Source organism: Gopherus flavomarginatus, chromosome 11 (assembly GCF_025201925.1).
Source record: "Gopherus flavomarginatus isolate rGopFla2 chromosome 11, rGopFla2.mat.asm, whole genome shotgun sequence".
Taxonomy (NCBI): domain Eukaryota; kingdom Metazoa; phylum Chordata; order Testudines; family Testudinidae; genus Gopherus; species Gopherus flavomarginatus.
Window position 1 is genome coordinate 8674153 of NC_066627.1, and position 15016 is coordinate 8689168.

Below are 15016 nucleotides of genomic sequence, written 5' to 3' on the forward strand. Positions count from 1 at the left end.
GGGGACAGGGACTGGTCTTTGCTAGAGAAACCACTGTCAAGTTTTAGCAAATTAGAACAAGTCAGCAAATAAGAACAACCTCAGGTATCAAGTATCAGAGGGGTAGCCATGTTAGTCTGGATCTGTAAAAGCAGCAAAGTGTCTTGTGGCACCTTATAGACTAACAAACGTTTTGGAGCATGAGCTTTTGTGGGTGAATACCCACTTCGTTAGATGCATTCACCCACGAAAGCTCATGCTCCAAAATGTCCCTCAGGTATCAGTAACTGTTACAGGTTGCAAATTCTTACATGTAGCAGTTTCTGGCACTACACCTGTGCAGCTCTGCTCCCTGACTCTTTGTGGGATCCTGCTCTCTCCTTAGCTCCACTCTACTCTGGCCCAGACAGTTGCAGATCACACAGAAGATGGGACTCCCTGATTTGATTGTGTGAAAGTAGAATGAATTACATTGTGAAAATAGGAAGGATTAAAGAAATGCTGTCTGTACCTTTAATCAAAACTGTTGGAATGCTGCAATCAAGGTGTCAGGAATACAGACAGTAACATAGAACAATTGCACCTGTCATAAACAGATAAGTAAGAGTTAATGGAACAAAACTGCTTCATATCTCTTTTGCCTGGAAAGGGTTAACAAGATCAGTGAGCCTGGCTGTCACCTGACCCGAGGACCAATCAGAGGACAGGATACTTTCAAATCTTGAGGGAGGGAAGTTTTTGTGCTGTGCTGTTAGTTTTAGTGGTTGTTCACTCTAGGGGCTCAGAGGGACCAGACGTGCAATCAGGTTTCTCTCCAATCTCCCTGATACAGGTTCTTATAGATTCCAAATAGTGAGTACTAGGTAGATAAAGCGAGTTAGGCTTATGTTTGTTTTCTTTATTTACAAATGTGTATTTGGCTGAAAGGAGTTCAAATTGGTATTTTGCTGAAAAGATTTTAATTTGTACTTGTATACTTAGGCTGGGAGGGTGTTCCCAGTGTCTATAGCTAAAAAACCCTGTACCTATTCCATTTTAAATTGACAAAGATAATTTTTCCTGTTTTTTCTTTCTTTAATTAAAAGCTTTTCTTGTTTAAGAACCTGATTGTTTTTTATTCTGGTGAGACCCCAGGGGACTGGGTCTGGATTCACCAGGGAATTGGTGGGGAGAAAGGAGGGAAGGGGGAGAGAGAGGCTGATTTCTCTCTGTGCCAGGATTACTTTCTCTCAGGAAGAATCTTGGAGGGGGGAAGGTGCATTTTCCTCTCTGTTTCAGGATTCAAGGGCTTTGAATCACAATGGTCTTCCAGGGTAAGCCAGGGAGGGGAAATCTGGGAGAGGCAACAGTGAAGGAAAGGGTTTACTTTCCATGTGTTAAGATCCAGAGGGTCTGGGTCTTGGCGGTCCCCGGGCCAGGTTTTGGGGGGACCAGAGTGTACCAGGCACTGGAATTCCTGGTTGGTGGCAGCGCTACAGGTTCTAAGCTGGTAATTAAGCTTAGAGGAATTCATGCTGGTACCCCATCTTTTTGGACCCTAAGGTTCAGAGTGGGGATTATACCATGACAGCACCGTTTAAGGGCAATTGGTGAAGTATTAGCCTTAGATCGATAAGAGTTAGTAAGGAAGTAGGATATGCATGATGTGCCTCAGGTGAATTTTACTGTTTTGCTTTCTTTGTCCCTTTGTCTAATTCCCACTCTTTTATCTGTATAAATAAGACTATTTGGGTCTTGCATGGCCACTCACATTATCTGGGTGTTATTGGTGGAGCGCTGCGCTAATAAAACAGAGTGGTCTGACAAATTGTGAATCCTGATTCTAATTTTCACGATTTGGAGGTTCCACCAAGATGACAACCGTCTTCACTGGGGCTGTGTGATTCCTGACCGTTTTTGTAGGATGACCGTGGCAGCCGGCACCTGGGTATTTGGCCCGAGCGATCCTCCACTAGAGCGGAAAGGCGCACAGCCACAGTGAGGTCTACGCCATCAAACCTGTTGGTTCCCACTCTGTTCTGGTAGGGATCCCGGGATCTGACATCAGGAATCTGGTCAGGTAATTATTTTTGTGTTTTGTCCGGACTGAGGACTGTCCTGTCTCTATGTCTATCCGTCCTCTTGTAGAGCGTTTGAGTCTGGGTGCCGTCTCCGTCCGGGGATAGACCGACCAAGGGGTTCCTGTCTCCGCGGTCTGAGTGAGTGGAATCTGCACAATCGCAGCTGCACCGCACTTTGGGGAAAACCACTGGTGTGAAAGCAAGGGCGATTGAGGCAATAGCCTGTGGGCTCCTTTTGTGTGTTGCACTGGGCATCGCTCTGAAGAACCCGAATTTCCTTCTTGTGTGATTGGTGTGTGAATTCCTTCTGTATTGGTAACCAGACGTCTAAGTCGGGACAGTTCCCTAAATGAACGCCAGCTCATTTGATGTATTTAGGATGGGTCTGGACTCCTGTAAAAAGGGTCCAGACTCCCGTAAATTTCTGGAAAAATGGTCTAGGCTAACTCAGGGAGATCCCAAAACTCAGTGGCCACTATTAAAATCTTGGAACAAAGACTGAGTGGACGTCTTAAAGGACAAAGTCGGCCAACCTAAAACTAAATTGGCTAAAGGAGAGGTTAATTGTTTCATGCAGTGGTGGCAAGAGGCAAATCATAGGTGGACAAACTCAGAATTCGCCTCTCTCAAATATTCAAATAATACGTTAAAAGCTTTATTAAAAGCCTCCTCTCCCACCACCAGACTGAGCCCTCCCCTTTACCCTGTTAGGCCTGAATAAAGATATAGCAGACAAAACCAGGTATGCCAACCTGACCAAAGTCAGGCTAACAGAGGTTTGTGGGTAATCCCTGAGTGGAAAACACTGAGAAGCAGCAGCATGTCTTACAAGCGCTGGGAAAAAGTGAGATAAGAGAGAAGCTGCATTCCTGGCATAGTACCACATGTGCTGTGTTCAGGCAGCTCTTCGAAGAACTGATAAGAGCCCTAGTTTCCCAGCCTCCTTGTTTTCGCTCCCTGGTTTTGTTCTTTGTTTGTTTTTAACTCCCTTACATTTCTAACTTTAGGCATGCATGTATACTAAAGGTGTCTAGTTTCTAGTTGTTAGAAGAAGGGGGTGGGTTGCTCCAGTGAATAATTTATGACGCGACGGAACTGTCTATATAGGCTTATACTAAGATGTAAAGAGGGGGCTGGTTCTCTCGGGAGACGAGCTGCTCTCTATTGATGCGTGCACTTGTCAATAAAGAGCTTTTGATCGGACCTTGCTGGTGTTGCCTGTCTCTCTCGCGGTCAGACAACGAACTTTGCCGTCTGGGGTAGAGTCCCTGACATCTTTGGCGACTCCGCCGGGACCCGTCTGACTCTCCAGTGGGGGATCGGACCCTGAGGCAACGCAGCGCGCATCCTCCAGTTTAGAGGAGCCTTGCCTGGTGATCTGATCTCTGCGTTGGCGATAAGGCGTGTTCTGTGAACCAGCTGAAACTCGTAGAAATCCAGCAATGTCCACCTACCCATTGAGTAGGGTCCAGGTTGTCGGGGTTAGAGTCCCTGACTACTTAGGTCTGGGTTAGAGTCCCAGTCCAGGTTTGCGCAGGATCCAAGTTGTCTGGGTTAGAGTCCCAGCCTGGGTTTGAGTCCCAGTCCAGGTGTTCAAGTCCCTGGAGAGGTAAGCGAGCGCTCGACGCGGGGAGGTGGGGGTTAGAGTCCCTTTACCTCGACCCGGGGAGGAGGGGTTAAAGTCCCTTCATTAAAATGGGACAAGTTGGCAATAAGTGCCCGGGGGACGCCCCGTTGTCTCTGATACTTAGAGATTGGAAAGAGATTTCTGAGACAGCTGGTGTAGTTAAATTTAAGATGAGAAATCTGTGCTGGATCCAATGGCCATCATTTACCTTTCATTTGTCCCCAACTAGAGACTGGCCGGTGGGTGAAACCTTTTCCACAAATAGGATGAACTCCTTAAGGGATATTTTGGTTAATCTTAGGCCGGGACAAATGGATTACTTGTTTGTATGGTATAATTATAAACCCATGGAGGGATGGGTAGCTTTTGAAGCTGTTTGTATGGAGAGCTCTTGTAAAAAAATCACCCACCATATGCACCATAGCCGCACCGGGAGGAGGACAATTTTGTTCCTGTTCTTCCCCGTCTGATAGAGTGCAAGGATTCAAAAGCAAGTTAGGGACAGTTCAGGGACAGAGGAGAATCAAGGGGGAGCTCAGAGTGATGGTCCCTCATCTTCAGAGGAATCAGACAGCCTCACCCTCTCTGTGCAGCCTCCAGCCAGCCTTTTGCAAACTTGGTCAGGGACTGCTTTTCAAACACCCGCAATATTACAGCAGCCCTTGTCCTTGCCCTTGTGGACCCTCACTAGGTTACTTAACTCCATGAGGGAGAATGTTTCTGAGACACCCCTGATATTACAAGCCTCATTGAAAACTTATCTGGTTCTACTGGTTGCTGGGGAACATGAGATGGTTTTACCCATACCCTGTTTGAAACTTCATATTTGTTTAACTGGCAGTGCACTATGCCTCACTTATGAGACAATCCTGAGGCAGTGGAAAGAATGTTCTGCACAATCTTTTTCACTCATGTGCCCACTTGGGCAAATGTAAATCAGTTATTAAATACTCTCACAACAGAAGATGAAAAACAAAAAGTAAAAGAAAAATCTGCAGCTCATTTAAATGCACCTTGGCTAATTACTGACCCTAACTGGAATCCCAATAATCCAGCTCAAAAGACAAAGTTGGATGGGTTTTTAAAAGCTGTTTTGAATGGTATTAGAGATGCAGGGGAGGCTACTCCAAATTGGAGCAAGGTGACTGCTTGTGTTCAGCATCCAGATAAGCACCTCTCTGACTTTTGTGCTCAACTGATTTGTAAAGTTAAAAAGCATGGGAATTTAAATCCTGAAACTAATCATGGAAAGGAGATGGTTAAAATGGTTTTCATGTCACAATGTGCAAAGGATATTGCAAAAAGATTTAGAAAGCATCCAGATGGTACGCAAGAAAAAAGTTTGTCTGAAGTAGTTAGCATTGCTACTAGAATGTTTAATGGGAAAGAAAAAAAAAAAGAAAAAAACATAAGGAATGGGTTAATTTAAAAATCATCTCGGCCCCGGGATGGAAGGAGGGGGGTGCTCTGCGTTCAGGGTCAGGAATTGGCGCGGACTGTGCTTGGTGCAGGGAGGGGCTGCTTTCGGCCCCAGCTGGCTGTGAAGAAAAAAGATATAGACAGAGGCGAAGCAAAGGAAATACAAGTTACAGAACTGAAATTACATTTGCAAAGCTTAACTGTCCAGTAAGATCCAACAGTGTGCCTTTGTGACCCTGGAGTCGGTGTGGCTTGGTGACACCAAAGAAGCCACAGGCAGCCGACCTGGACTGGAATCTCTGAAAGAGACGCCGTAGGAGATTCCAGGGTGTAAAAAAACAGCCCTCCCAAGAGCAGAAGCATGTTGGAAATTCTGGACAAGCTGTATACAGGATAATCTCCCTTCCACCTCTCCCCCTCCTCTGAACATTATACACAGAAGTGGCCAGTCTGAACGTACGTGTGTAAGTATGAAAGGAGCTTCGGGCTTGGGGCATTAATATTTTCCTGAGTGATGTGAGAGCGTTCCCAACACTCTCCGTTGTTGTTTTATTATTTTATAAATGAAGCTTTAAAATTCAGTTATATGGTGTGTTTTCTTTATCTTCCCCCAACGATCCTGTAGTGTCAGCCTGATCACCTGACACGAGGGATAGATTGGTAACAGAAATTTGTCACAGTTTGGTGAGCAATTAAGAAGCGGGGAGCCCTGCAGAATTTACACCATCTATTTGTTTTATCCTTGTTATTTTGTGTTTGCTTTGCTTGGTACTGTTGGTGTTACATGCTGAGAACTGCATGAGTAAAAGTGAGTCCTAATAGGATAAGGAAACACTATTTGGTTCTGGTTCTGTTCTATTTAACCAGTTACTGTTCTTGTTTTTTTTCTCTGTTCATTTGGGTGTTAGGAGTGTGGGTGGAACTGAACCTCTTGTTCGTAATTCCTCGGAGTGAAAGCCATGTGTGCGAGACAGCTCTGAGGTTAAACTGAAATCCTTCTGTCCCGTCCCCTGTAGCGGTCAGTGTATAGAAGTAGGAAAGTCTGGCTTAGATTGTAATTCCCTCTGCGCTCTGTGTAATTCTCTTTTCTGTTTAAGTGTCAAACAGATGAATGAATCTCTGGGTAAACCCTCTAAGAATAGTCCTTCAAATTATATGTTAAGTAAATGGCCTTTGCCCAATGGGCCATGTGTCTTCGTCTAGGTGGCAAGCCTCATGAAGGAGGACTCGGGTAGTCTTGTGAGTAAGAATGTTTAAGGGAAGAGACCAGGAGGGGTGGGGGGCTAGTTGAGAAGCCCACCCTCCTAGCTAAACTGGTAGTGGAATAAGTTGGTGCCTATGGAAGGGACGGTTCAGTGAGAAAAGCAGGATCGGGCCCAGGCGGGCAGGCAACAAACAGAGAAATTGGAAAACAGGTTGGAAAACTTTAAGGGTGTAGTGAAAGGAAGGAGTAAGTAAGTGTAAGCATGGGAATTTCAAATACCCAGAACTTACTTGGAATGGTAATTTGAGTTGATAAAAGTGGCTGTTGGAAAACAAGCAAGTGATTTAAGGGAAAGTGAGAAGTTAACTCTGTAGTTGCTGAAGAAAACAGCAGTTGAACTTTGTAAAAATGCTAAAGAGGAAAGTTCTTGGTGTCTTTAAAATGTTCGTAAATAAACTAAGGCAAAGAAATTGTTAATTGCAATCATTTAGAATTTAGTTTAATTAGCTGAAGAATGTATATAGTGCTATGTAATTGAAATTTTATTAGGCTGTAAGGGCACTATAAGTAGTGATGTTTTCTTTCAGTGTTTGAAAGCAACAGTTAAAAGTAAAAAGCAAGCCAGAAAGCATCTGTATTAATGCAAATTATCTAACTGATAAGGTAGGAGCCACTGAAACCTGGGCTGCCTATGAAACACATAAAATATGGGATAATTCCTCTGTTTTTCCTGAAATCAACAAGGGTATTTGTCTATTTTAAGCAATGATTGTCTGCCCAGAAGGGGTAGACCTCTGTTTTTTTTGTCTTTCAGATAATCAGAGAAAACTGATGCCAGCTAAACAGCATTCAACGTACCATGCATTTACTAGCACAATAGAAATTATGTTTTGTGTTCTATGTTCTGTCTTGTGGTGTTTGTCTTGTGGCTGGAATTTTTGTGTTTAATTTTTTTATAAAATAGTCTAGTTTAAAATCAAATATAAAGGTTAAATTAAAATGCACGTACTTGTTTTGTTCAACTTGGAATACAAAGTGTTTAGATAAATCAGGAAAATGTAATATATTAAAGTCTAATGCATTTCCTTAAGTAAGGAAAAGAAACTTTATTGGTCAAATTGTTAATGGCAAAAATTGTTGTTAAAATTTGCATACCAACAGTCTTTGAAATCAAAGACATGAAAAGTTAACCCACTCCCCATATTGTACATGGGATCTTTCTGGCTACCTCAGATTTCTAGCCAGAGGGCTGGGAATGGTGGAAGGCTATTGAACTAGAGGTTGTATTGAGTAAACTCCTCAAAGTGGGTGTGCTTGTCCTGGCTTGTTGCTCAAAAGCTCTGTAATAAGGTTATTTTAGTAAAAGGTTATGTGTGGCATATATTGAATAATAAAACTAATGTACTGTATAATGACAATGTGTAGGTGTTCATTGTTGGGAAAAAGGTGTATAAGTAAAAAGTGAAAGTTTCCTTTGCAGGTTAAAAAAAGCCAAGAAGGAAAGAAGGACAAAGAACAGAATGAATTAACTGAAAAAAATAAAATAAAATAAAATAGCAAGCTCAGGCTATAGATAAGACACTGACTCCATTCAAGGACACTGCTCACAGTTAAAACTTGGTTAACAACCAGGAAAAGGAGAGCTTGAATTTTCCCATGCAGCTATGAGATCTGAAAAACACTGCCAGGCACTAATGAAATGTGTTAAGTTTCTTTTCTCACAGGTAAGGAATCGCTACCCAAAGACCCTAGCAGCCCTGCCACTCCTTACAACCAGGAGACGGGATTGATGTAAAGGTCCACCAACGAAAGACTGCCTTGGCTCCATGCTGAAAAGGCTCTTAAGTCCTGGTAACTACCAACACCGTTGTGAAGTGCCAAAGACTAACTGCTTGGACCCAAAATTCTCAGTGCAAAAAGACCCCTCCACATTGGGAGAATTCTCCTACTGATGATTAGCCTATTTCACCTTCTAGCTCCACTGTGCCTTCTGGACAGTAGGGAAAAAGTACAAGGTGAAGTGCTAGTAGCCTCTCCCTTATCCACTGACAGATCTACTGTGCCTTTGAATTTTTCTAGAAAAAGCAAAACCATTACAGGGTGATGTGCTAGTAACCTCTCCCCTATATGATGCTGCACCATGACTGTTTTGGGAAAGAAGAAGGAACACTCACTCCACTGAAATTGCTAAAGTCCAGGAATTCCTAACTAGAAAGGACATTAAGAACTAACCCTGGTGAAGAAACAAAGAATTGTACACTGGCAGAAAAAATTTGTGGAACCCATGCTTGGGAATGTGGTATTAATTGGATTTTGGGGTATATTCTACAGGCTGTGCCCTGTGTTCTGGATAAATTCTTCGGCATGTATTGAATTTTAAATAACAAGTACCCGAAGAGTTTGTTCTGCCACTGGAAATTTTACCTGTACTGAAACCATTCCAGTGACTAATAATGTAACCCCCTCCTATGCTATTAATGTCAATGCCTTTTAAAAGTACCTAAAAATAGTTAAATAACAAATGTAATATAGTACTACACCAAGGAAAGATGGTATTAAATATCACTGAGGCTGGGAAGGCATTGCAGTGGGATCTAGTATGTTTGGAAATTCAAAATTTCCTGAATGACCAGCTGATGGCCATTCGGAGTGATCTTTAGTACCAGACTTGGCCCACTGCCCTTACAAACACATCAGGAGTACCATCTGATCTGTGGTCATGGAGATATACTAAAGACTTTCTGGGTGGAAGTGTAAACATTTACAGTGCTCCTTCCAATCATTTGGACCGGGGGGTGTGGGCTTCCACATACCGAATCCTGACGGGTCCATGGGGAGGATGCACATGAAACTGGATTATTCACCGAAACATCTGGGAAATTAAACCACTTGGTATACCTAACTGATTTATACTCAGTGCCCCAATCCCTTAGTTGTCAGATAAACAGGATTCCACTTTTTTGTCCGTGCACTCATTCCTGGATTGTGGGTGGCTAAGCTCAAGAGAGCAGTTGTAAATATTTCTGCAAAGCTTAAAAAAAACAGCTAATGCATAAATAGACGCTTTCCAAAAGTTGCAACAAAAAACTGATGAAGTAGCAAAAATAACTTTGCAAAATAAACGTGTGCTAAATGCCATGGATGCTAAATTAGGGAGGGGCTTGTGCTCGCATCGGGAAAAATGTTGCTTTGCTGTTAATCACTCTGGCTTAATTAACAAAGATTTACAAGCTATTAATAATCTTGCTGTTGTTTTCCATGCTATATCTCTTGATCACACTTTTAGTTTTAAGGACCTCCACTCAGACCTTGGGTCATGGTTTACTAGCCTCCTCCGTACAATTGTTAAATAGATATGTGTCCCAAGAGTCCCATTATGGTCCTCTAGGGACAAAGGGGGGATTGTTAGGCCTGAATAAAGATATAGCAGACAAAACCAGGTATGCCAACCTGACCAAAGTCAGGCTAACAGAGGTTTGTGGGTAATCCCTGAGTGGAAAACACTGAGAAGCAGCAGCATGTCTCACAAGCGCTGGGAAAAAGTGAGATAAGAGAGAAGCTGCATTCCTGGCATAGTACCACATGTGCTGTGTTCAGGCAGCTCTTCGAAGAACTGATAAGAGCCCTAGTTTCCCAGCCTCCTTGTTTTCGCTCCCTGGTTTTGTTCTTTGTTTGTTTTTAACTCCCTTACATTTCTAACTTTAGGCATGCATGTATACTAAAGGTGTCTAGTTTCTAGTTGTTAGAAGAAGGGGGTGGGTTGCTCCAGTGAATAATTTATGACGCGACGGAACTGTCTATATAGGCTTATACTAAGATGTAAAGAGGGGGCTGGTTCTCTCGGGAGACGAGCTGCTCTCTATTGATGCGTGCACTTGTCAATAAAGAGCTTTTGATCGGACCTTGCTGGTGTTGCCTGTCTCTCTCGCGGTCAGACAACGAACTTTGCCGTCTGGGGTAGAGTCCCTGACAACCCCGTTCTCCAAACCCCAGATTGATCCAACCCCCTTCATACTCCCATCTCATTGTAAAAATGACAAAAAGCCCCTTGTTCTGTTCCCCTTTGTTGTCTGCCTCAAAAAATGATTCTTTAGTGTTCCACTACCAATTCAGCAAGGAGGGGGGGCTCCTCCACTAGCTCCTACCCTTCCTGGCCCCTTTCCTTGAACATTTCTTTCAAAATTGTGAAATGACCACAGTATCACTCACAAACGGTTCATTGGAAAAAAAGCAGGATCGGGCCCAGACAAGCAGGCAAGCAACAGATAAAGAAACAGGTTGAAAGCCCTAAGGGAATAGTGTCAGGAGTAAGAAAAGCAGCAGGTGCAGGCATGAACCCCTGGAACAATACTTAAAATGGTGAAATCTGAGGTGATAAAGGTGTCATTTTGGGACATAAACAAGTGATTTAAGAAAGGAGTGAAAAGTTAACTCTACAGAGGCTGAAGAGAATTAAGCAGTTAAACTTTGTGAAAATGTTAAAAAGGACCATGTTAAAGAGAAAGAATTATTGGTTTCTTTGCAGCCATTCTGAAGGGAAAATGGGCTCTTTTTCCAGAAGAATGCCTGTAAATAATCCATATATATATATACAGCTATGTAAAAACAAAGCAGTGTAAAGAAATGTTAATGAAAAGAAAATGTGTATGTATCTATTTGTCTGTAAAAATATGCAGCGTTCTAGGAATCTAGACCAACACATCTGCTTTGTAAAACTCCAGTTTTCTAGGTGTGAGATAAATTGATTTTGTTTTTGTTTTTAATGCCACTAAAAATTCATTTGACTCTTTAATTCAAAGTTGCAAAACTGACAGACCTTTTTGCAAGACCCAGGTAATTAGTGCTGTTTGGCTTTGGGATTTAGCATTTAACCCTTAAGGGGTAACTTGATTCTTTACAAAAATTAAAATGTTTTTTAAATAAAGACCAAGTCATGGCTGCAATAGGGCAGTCAAAATCAGGAGAATATGGAGAGATTCTGAAGTCTGTTTGTTTGTTTGGTTTTTTTTTTTTTGAAAGAATAGCAGATAAAAGCTGTAATGAAAGAATAAGAAATTAACAGTGACCCTTTGAAGCAACAGCAGAGATGAGGTGCACAAAACAAAAAGAAGCAATATTAAAAACACTGAGCCTTAAAATAGCTCTGTTTAATCAGACTGTCATTTTTATAAGGGTACATGAAAACTCTGTCAGAACAAAAGAAACAGTTACACCTTATGTAAAAATTAATATGGCTAATGTTTTTAAAAAGTTATAGTATAGAAGGAATGTGCATTTTCCCTAGGCCATGTGCAGTGTATATTGTAGAAAGGGGTAAAAAAAATGCAAATGAAATGTGCTGCTGAATTAAAATCCTATTAGGGCTCCAAAAAGAGCCGCAATAGGCTGTGTTTTCTTTTTCAGATCCCTGTGTGTTAAGACAGAGTCTCTGAGCTCTGCTGAGGCTTTGAATCCAAAAGCCAAGCCTGTGTTGATGCAAATTACCTAACTGATAAAGAAAGGTGAGAACTGCCAGCACAAAAGAAGCTGCAAATAAAGAACATACCTGGTCAGCAAACAAATTGCCTACATAAAAGGCATGGTATAACAAGATACCTTTAATAGATTTGATGCTAATGTTATTGTTAATATTATACATTAAAATAAATTTAGTGTTAGTAAGTACCCCGTAACAGCTTATAGTGTGTATGATTTTTGGAAAAATCCTTTAAAGTAATATGATAATGATGCTTCTCAGCTGTTACCTGTGAATAAACTTAAAGCTTAACACAGCAGGAAAAACATTACAAACTTGATCTGCTATATAAAAGGAAAAACTTGAGGTACACCACCTCATGAATTTAATAACCAAACGGTGGAATAATTTCCGCATAACCCTTAAAAAGTAGAACCCATTAAAACCTGGCCTGCTTATAGAACAAAAAACACAAGAAAATATAGGGGTATTTCCTCTGTTTTGCTTGCAGTCAGCAAGGATATTTGTAAAAGAAAGGAATCTTTTAAGTAATAATGAATGCCACCCTAAAAGGGGTGGAAAAATGTTATTTTTGTCTTTCAGATAATCCAAAGTACTGTATAATGGGCTATGTGTATGTGTTAATTCTTGGGGGAAAGTGTTTAGAAAGTGTTAGCAACCCACCAGAAGACAAATTTAAATGTAATGTAAGTACTGTGTTTACCAATAATCACCTTTACTATTTGCCACAACAACAACAAAAGAGTCTCAGCTTACTGTAAGCACTGATTTAGCTCAGCTCTCTATCAATCTTGGCATTGAATGGCAAACAGTTACCAATCATCTGTTAAAAGGTAAAAAGGTAACATAGTTCCTAGAAAAAAAAAATGTGGAAAATTGGACCATTCATATTATACACACAAATGGGGACATGTTAAGAATTGCCACTGCAGAAAAACATAACAGCCTACCAGGGCCGTCCTTAGGATTTATGGTGCCCTAGGCAGGATTATTAAACTGGTGCCCCTGTGCCTGTGTTGCTCTTAGCAACACAAACATAAGCTTACAGTATTGGAAAACTTGCCACAGGCATGTTACTAAAACCAGTTGAACTTAATTAAGCACACTGTAATACTGATGAACTAACACTAAAAAGTCGCACTATAGAAAAAATTCTGATTTGACAGAATGATGCAAATAATATATTTTTTTAAATTTGTCAACATTTTATTGGAAATTTATATGAAGAGGTAATGAAACAAGGTTTAGTTTTTAATTAAAAGTAGTCTTTCTGGCTTTTTTGGCTGCAAAATCAGTAATAATGTCATCGTATGACAAAGACAAAGTGATGTCTTGTTCGATTGTAAGAATAGCAAGACCAGTCAAGGTTCCTGACTCATTGTAGAGTGCAGATAGTTTTTAATGAGCTTTAGTTTTGAGAAACTCTATTCTCCTGATGCTACTGTTACAGGAATTGTCAGTAGAATATGAGTGGCAAGTTTGCTGGTATGAATAAACTGTACAATGTCCATCACTGATTTTGCATGTGGCAACAACTCAGTTCTTCGTACAGTTCAAGTCCATTTAAATCAAAATGATCACCATGCTTCAGGAGGCTCTGTAGGTCAGGGATCCACAATGTGGTGCCCGCGGGTGCCATGGCGCCCACAGGGGCTTCTCAGTGCACCCACATACTGGCCGGAGGACGAGCATCTGCAGAAATGTCGCCGAAATTCGGTGGCATTTTGGCGCCAATGCCTCTGGATGACACTGCTTGCCGTTGAATTTAGGCAGCATTTCTGCAGAGGCTCATCCACCACCACGGTCCTTCGTCTGGCGCACGCCAGATGAAAAAGGTTGGTGACCACTGCTCTAGGTTCTTGCACTTTGTCATTAGTTGCTCTTGTTTTCCTATTTCGTTGAATTTAGTCCCACTCAGCCTGCTGCCAGCTGAGTGAATAGAACCCCAGGCCGACAGCGGGTTGAGTGGCTCAGCTGGGGTCTCAGCCGCCGGCCTGCTCAGCCTGCTGCCAGCCTGGGGTTCCTTGGGGGTCTCCAGGCCAGCAGCGGGTGCTGAGTGGGGCTGGCAGCTGGGACCCTGAGTGGCAATGGGCCAGCAGCCGGAATCCCAGAGCAGCGGCGGGCTGAGCCATTCAGCCCACCACTGCGTGTCATCAAAAATCAGCTCATGTGCCACCTTTGGCACATGTGCCGTAGGTTGCCGACCCCTGCTCTATACACTAGTAAGGAGATGAGCATATTACAGTTGTTGGAGGGCTCTATTTAGCAGTAACAGGCTATAGGAAAGTCAGTCAACATTTTTTGTTTCTCTGATGAAAAGTGGCCCACTCCCTTCCCCATTCCAAAATTGTCACAAATAATTGTCAACAACTTAATTTTCTGTTTTTGGCTAAGATATTGATTTTTTTTTTAAATATATATTGAAATTGAATTCAGGATTCTTAGCAAGCATTTTTAGCAAAAAAATTTGCTCAATGACAATCAAAATGGCAACACAGTACTGCTTTCATGCTTGGCTCACCCCCCCAGCCTGCTGGTTCAACAGCTGCAGTAGAAGAGGAGAGGTGGAAAACTGCAGGACCCCAAAATCCTCATCTTGGGGTGCAGAGCGGCAACACCAGCAGCAAATCCTCAGGTCTGATCACACACCAATGGGCACCACCGCCAGCTCAATGGACCATGGTGAAGTTAGCACAGCATCTGATCTCAGGGACGGGGCACCCATGGAGCCACAGCAGCTCATCCTGCCCTGTGCAGCTCCCCCCGGATGAGATGGATCACTGCCAGTCCGGGGGAGAGGCGCTCCCCAGCTAGGGTGACCAGATCCAGATGTCCTGATTTTATAGGGCCAGTCTCGATATTTGGGGCTTTGTCTTATATAGGCACCAATTACCCCCACCTAGGGTGACCAGACAGCAAGTGTGAAAAATCAGGATGGGAGGTGGGGTGCAATAGGAGCCTATATAAGAAAAAGACCCAACATATGGGACTGTCTGTATAAAAGTGGGACATCTGCTCACCCTACCGCAACCCCCTGTCCTGATTTTCCGCACATGCTATCTAGCTATCCCCAGCCCAGCCGTGTCTGACCATTCCAATCCTGGCTGCCTGCGAGGAAGTGAGTTACTTTCACTGTCATTCCTCAGCAGGTAGGCAGCCAGGCTCACCTCCCCCCCAGCATCTCACTCAACACAGCCCTGACAGCCCTCACGCCAGGGGAAAGAGTCACACTCACAGGTGAGCATAGGCAG

The 15016-nt window shown here is 42.6% G+C and overlaps 1 long non-coding RNA gene across 2 annotated transcripts; it reads left to right on the top strand.

Annotated features, from left to right (window-relative positions):
- The first annotated feature begins 4512 nt into the window (after nucleotides 1–4512).
- LOC127031352 (uncharacterized) lies at nucleotides 4513–9443 on the top strand. 2 transcript variants are annotated; one of them, XR_007768528.1, is made up of 2 exons: nucleotides 4513–5549; nucleotides 8014–9443. It is a non-coding gene; the product is annotated as an uncharacterized LOC127031352 (long non-coding RNA). The 2 variants fall into 2 exon arrangements; XR_007768529.1 differs by having other exon boundaries at nucleotides 4513–5541.
- Nucleotides 9444–15016: the final 5573 nt, after the last annotated feature.